Consider the following 6,335-nt stretch of genomic DNA (forward strand, 5'->3'; position numbering starts at 1 on the left):
CTTCTTTTATTGTTGTTTGCTTGTACAGGTGAGGAACTGTATGGACAACTGTTACAAATACCATTCTGCAGCCTTTTCCTAGATAACCTTTCCATGTTTCATGGAGCCGATCACAGGCTGGGGAACACCGATTTTACCTATCCTTGTGCCTGGAAGTGGGGTCAACTGTATTTCAAATACCGGTTAAGATGTTACGCATACAAGCCTGAGCAGCTAGCAGCCAGCCTGGTCTTGTGCCAACAGTGACAGAGCAAGGACAAAGGGAAGAGCAGGAGGATGATGAGTTCTGACAAAGTCTGCTTAATCAAACTACAGCCCAATGGCTACAAAGCTCCACAAGCAAGTGGCATGGCAACAGGCCAAGACAGATGTCTTTGCAGGAGACAGCCTTTGCACACAGAAAGGTGTTCATGCAGCGATCATTCAAACTGATCCCGGTCCCTGTAGTTTTCTGTTCTGTGTAACTGTGCAGCAGGGAACTAAATCTCAGGTTATTTACTGCTTTGTATTAAAAAGAACAGGATTAAGGTTACAAAAGTTAGGAGGTACTATTTCAAAACAAGTCACTAGTGGTGCAAGAAGGAAATGTAATGAAACATATTAGAGGCGTCACATGTTTTCTTAAAAGATTGATGCGTTTTGGCCATGTTTTCTGTGTGAAGAAAATGCTGAGGCATCAACACTCCTTTATTTTGCTAATTTTTACATTGTGTACGTCCTGCATTGAAAACACTGATTCCTTCTAAAGAACATTATATTCTTTCCATAGTATATCCTGTGACTCAGACATGGAAAAGCTGTTGCTAAACCCTGCTGTCTATGCTGCCTGCCACTGTACAGGAAATGAATAACCCTCAGAGGCAGAACAAACACCCTTAGAAAGGAAAAATGCCCCTCCTTTCCTAAGGATGGAAAGTTCGGTAACAAACTAACAGTATTTAACAGACTTAGCTTATTCATAAGAAAAGGAAAAAAGGGACATCCCAAGAGAAATACAACTAACATTAAGGGCTTTTTGAAAGTCAGGCTGGCATGCCAGACTACTTTGGCATTAGGCAGATGAAGTGAAGGTGACATAAGGTAACTCCAACATTTCAAAGCTACAACACTACTCATATATTACAGTAACTAACCAGACCCCAAAATAAAACATTCCTCTCCCTCTTTAGGAGGTTTATACCTTTTCAGAGATTCCAGCACTGACAAAGACAAAACCCCAACCCTTCCAGTGAAGGTGAAGACCTTTGATGAGTAGTAGTGGCTTGCTACCCACAGCTGGAGAACACAGCTGACAGTTGAATTCCTAAGGGTGTGTCTTCCTTGTAGGCACACACAACTATGATGCCATTAGCAAAGGTACTTTAATCAGCAGCTTTTAGCTGCTTTTAAATAACCCTGTTTGTTTTAGTGTAACACCATCCTACCAACAAGCTGTTAGGCCAAGTGACTGTTTTGTCTACCCATCTCACCCTGTGCTCTGTGCTTTCAAGTCTCTCTTCCGTGTCTCTTTGTCAGTTCAGCACCTCTTAGTTTCTCACCCTCGTCTGTCTTCTAGACACGGGCTAAGAATGTAGTAAATGCTGCAGGAAAACAGGATGTGTAGCAGGTCATTACCGATAGAATAATAACTCAGGATTTTTTGGTGGGATAAGAATTACAACCAAATCCCACTTGTCCTACATTGTACACCTGGTTAACAGCAAAGGGCATAGAATAACACGTTAAACATTTTATTTGCTTGTATATAACACATATCAGTCTTCTTCAGGCATGTTTCTGGAACAGATTTGGCTGCAATGCCAATGCACTAGAGAAGACACATTTTGGAGGGAAGGGAGTCTTTGAGTAAAGTGAATAAAGACAGACAAAGTAGGTTTGAGAATTCAGACACACAGCTGATGAGCCTGCTCGGTGGTAGGTAAAGAGGCTGGGGGTGAGGAGCTTGGCAGGAGCCTGGGCACTGCTGAAGATCAAAGCACAGTATTTCCCTTGATGCAGGTCAGCATAAGGCCTTGCCATCTGGCCCTAAGCTGTTGTCAATGAACAGCTGAGCCACGTTTGAATATGGACTTAACTGGAACGCTGCTACTAGGGCTAAACCATCAAACTGTATTTCTTGCTGGAATGAATGCTAACCCTCACTGGCTGCACAAAACAGACTTTTTTCTTCCTGAGGAAAAATCCAACACTTTCCACACTCTGATCCTAACCTTTAAGATTGACACCTCCTGAGAGAGGAGTCATCAAGCAGATGACACATTTGAGTAGTGCTTCACTTCCTTAGGCAATGTGCTTGCAGAGATAGATGGGCCCGGTGAAACCACGTAGAAGAGGCTATTTTGTATAAGAAAAGCTAATGACGTATCGCAGTGGCAAGGAACAGTGTTGCAGACGTAATAAAAAATATGGTGCATCCTGCAAAAATAATTCTGAGTCCCTGAAATAGAGCACCAGGATGTACTGCCAGTAATTCATGTAACCCACCACATTTGTTAACAGGCAAGATGACAGAGAAACTACACACATGCATAGAGTCTTTCATCAGTCACAATGCTATAAGCACGGGCAGGTTACATGTGGGTGAGAGAGAATGATGCTGGGGTGGGTGGAATCAAATGAAAATGCAGAGATGCTTCAAAAAGTAGATCTCCTTTCATGTCTTTGGAGAAATAGAAGATTTATTTCTGAATATAGAGAGGTGGATGCATCTTGCTCAAGTACATCCTTCTGAGAGCTCGATGATCTGATCCAAAAATGATTGCCTAGGCTTCCTCTATGGAGGTGGGTGTCTGAAAGAAGACAGATTTAACGTCTTCCGGAGATGCCTACATGCGGCTCTCGTTCCTCCACAGAATGAGTCCAGGCCCTGGGCTGGGAAGATGCAGCTAGTGTTCAGATGGCCATACTCAGATAATGCATCCCACAAAGGACGATTAATTGCTGTGGCACGTGCAGTGCTCAGAGATGAGCACCATATCCCAGCTTCTTTTCTTTAAGGCAAACAGTCCTATGACTGCAAGATATTCATTAAGAGCTCTCCAGGAGCAGGATCTGTTGGGACCTGGGACCTCTCCAGGGAGAGAGTGGCATCCGGCTAATCACCTCTGTGAGGTGCCAGCTCCCATTGAGTTCAAGGATCACGCATTTCAACATACACGCTTTGAGTGGCTGACCCAACCACAAACATCTGCTCTGGGAGGTAAACAGAGGGCAGGCTTCTTGGGGCAGCACAGGGCAAACCTTCATCTGTGGAAAAGCGATGGGAGACACCATGTGAGAAAGACTCATGGGGATCATGCTCTCCACATCTCTGCCATCAGCCTGGGCTTTTCTGCTCTCTCAGTGGAATGAATCACTATAGCAGCTTGATGAAGCAGCAAGCCGTGAACACATTTCCTTGTGTTATCTAAGGGTGATACACTGAGGATGTGGTTAATCAGGGAATCATCCTCACCCTGGCAGACTTTCTCAAATGGAAACAGGCTTTGAGGTTGGCTGACTCCTAGGGTGAAGCTGCTGAGCTGATGGCCACAGAAGCATTTAAATGTACGTACTCCCCTGCAGGTCACCTGTTAAGCAGCAATAGCCACAAATATGCAAAAAATGTAAAAAATGCCAAAGATAAAAAATCCAAGCCTGGTGGGGGTTTTTCAAATTTCCTTTTATGAGGGTTTGGAGACTCTGTGCTGTTAACTCCGTGCGATTCAGCCACGGGCTTTGGGCAGGGGGGAAGGGTGTTTCTTTTCATGTCAGCTGTGGCAGACCAGGCACTGCAGAATTACACCGAAGTACTGTTTTTCACGTTAAAAACTATGTAAAGGTTGAAATGTCACCATCCTTGGGACGAAAGAATTGCAGTTTGACACGAAATGGGCTTTCTCCTATTTCCAGGTTACTGATGTCTGAAAAAATATGTTGCATATGCTCAGGAAAGACACGCCAGTACCTTTTACCTTTATTTCCTGAAAACACAGTCTGGCTTAGAGCTGAGTAGGCTCTTCTCTATAAATGCGATTTCTTTACTCTCTCAAGCATCCAAGGCACAGGCAGAAGAACGGAGCCTTCCTCACCTGTGTTTTCAGTCCCCAAACGAACATGAGAATGAACCCTTCCCACCAAACTTACCTTGGGTTTCTCTCTTTGATTTGAGAAAGTGTCAAATAATGCCAAGTGGTCCCAAATGCTGGGTCTGTAACATCTCAAGTAGGACACATGAAATAAACAACATGAACAACACGGACACTTCTGACACTGGCCTTAACTCCTGGGGCGATGATGCCACCTTTGTGGCTTGCATAAGCAGTCAAATGGGTGTTGATATAAGCCACATAGAGAGCCTTCTGAGAAAATAATTCTCTCCTCTGAACAAGACCTGAGATGCTCAATAAATAGGGCTGGAGACCCCACAGGGAAAAACCAGATTATTGCAGAGCTGGCAGTGAGTGCTACCCACGCAAGGATTGTTTGCTCTCCACTTGCACTGAAAGACAGTCCTGCAGAAAAAAGTGTTATGTGTAAGACATGTTTGCCACCCAGCTCCGATTATATTTCCCTCCTCCACCAAACTACCCTGGCCAGAAAGACACAAGACTTACCCCTGGCATGTGACCATGCTACAGCTAGACTGGTGTGTTTGCCCCTCAAGAAGCAAAAAAGGAGTTTGGGAGAACTCAGATGGATTTTGGCCTAAAATCCAAAATACTGGACTGGGAAGTCAAGATCAAGTTTTGAAAGCGCTGAAGTACCGTGGCTTTGGTAGTTTTAGCTATGGTCTTAGGGAGCGTCAACCTCATTTACAGCACTGCTCTGGTGTGACCCCTTCCCTGTTCCTGCCTTTTCTGCAGCATGACTGTCCCAGTGCTGATCTATGGGAGTGCTGGTTAACAGAGAACCAGGCACCTTACATAAATGAAACTCCCCTGCTGACATACCCCCGTCTAACAGCAGTGGTAAATCCCTGCTGCCTCAAGTGCCTACCACTGCAGTGGGGAAGGAGACTACATTTATGAGTGAAGATATATAAGGGCTTCTCCCAGCCAAACCAAACCAAACCAAACCAAACCAAACCAAACCAAACCAAACCAAGGAAACAACAACAAAGAGAACCAACACATTAAAGCAACAATACTATATAGTTATAATTGTGCTGCAGTGGCTGGAATGCAACATGAAGATCTATCTAAAATCTACCTGGGAGTTGTATTGTAAAAGAAAATTGTCAACATACACCTGGTTGAAATACGAGTAAATACATCATTTTCTTTACCTCCATAATAAATGTTGCCCTGCTCTATTTGGATGGCATGTAATACATTTTTGTTAAGACATAGTTGTGCCTCATTTTTTTAATATCCAACCAATGAGAAAAAGCTTTCTGGTTTATTAATGACCTTTAATTCCAGTAAGTTTGTTGCTTGAGTAAACGCAGGAGAAGAAAACGACAGGATCCACAATAATATGGATCATTCACATGGCCAAGGGAGCACATGTCTCCCCCCTGGGTAAGCTGAATTCTACCTGAATTTTCCTTCCCTGTGGCCATCAGCTCACGTAAGTGCATGCCAGCCTATTGGCATGGAGCCCTTTCAGGAAAAAAATCACCATTGCTTTCAACAATGCCTGTGCAGAAATGAACACCAGCAAATGGTCTCACTCACCGCCCAGTGCTGCAGCTTCTTAACTCCCCAAAGCAGCGATAGGCTGTTTGCATCTCTTTTGAATACAGTTGTAAAGACTGAAGCATCTTCAATGTGTTAATTGGTTTTTGGTTGTCGGGGCTTTTTATTTTAATGTGTTTTATTTAAACTGCCTGTGGTGCCTGTGGCAATGGGCTCGAATGATTGCAGAGGTGTGCAGAGGAACCACTGTCCTGGCTGAAAACCAGGCAACTTAGGTCCTCTCTGGCTGCTGGATTGCAAGTTATCAGGGTATTAAAAGCCCAGCTACGCAGCTGGAAGAGTCCCCCCCTGCAGCACGGCAGTGGGGGGGGAAGAGCAGGAAGGGAAGAAAATAGCTGGACTAGATGCAAGTGTTCCTGCCAGAGCAGGATGGGCAGGAACAAAGACTGTATCACCAAGGCAGGAGTCGTTCTGCATCAATGCCAATGAATGAAGGAGTAGTTTTCCCATTTCTTCTTATACATAGCCAAAATCTCTCAGGAACTCATTTAAGATTTTATCCCCGAACCTACAAAATATGATCATTGGTGACTTCATGGCATTTCCAGCATTGGGAAAATGACACCAAAAAGGGGTTTTTTTTGAAAGTCAGTGTTATTAAACCAGCATTTGAACTTCAGGCAGAAAAGTAATTTAAATGCAAACACTGTTTCCTTG

This window comes from Lathamus discolor, chromosome 4 (genome assembly GCF_037157495.1).
Source record: "Lathamus discolor isolate bLatDis1 chromosome 4, bLatDis1.hap1, whole genome shotgun sequence".
Lineage (NCBI taxonomy): Eukaryota > Metazoa > Chordata > Aves > Psittaciformes > Psittacidae > Lathamus > Lathamus discolor.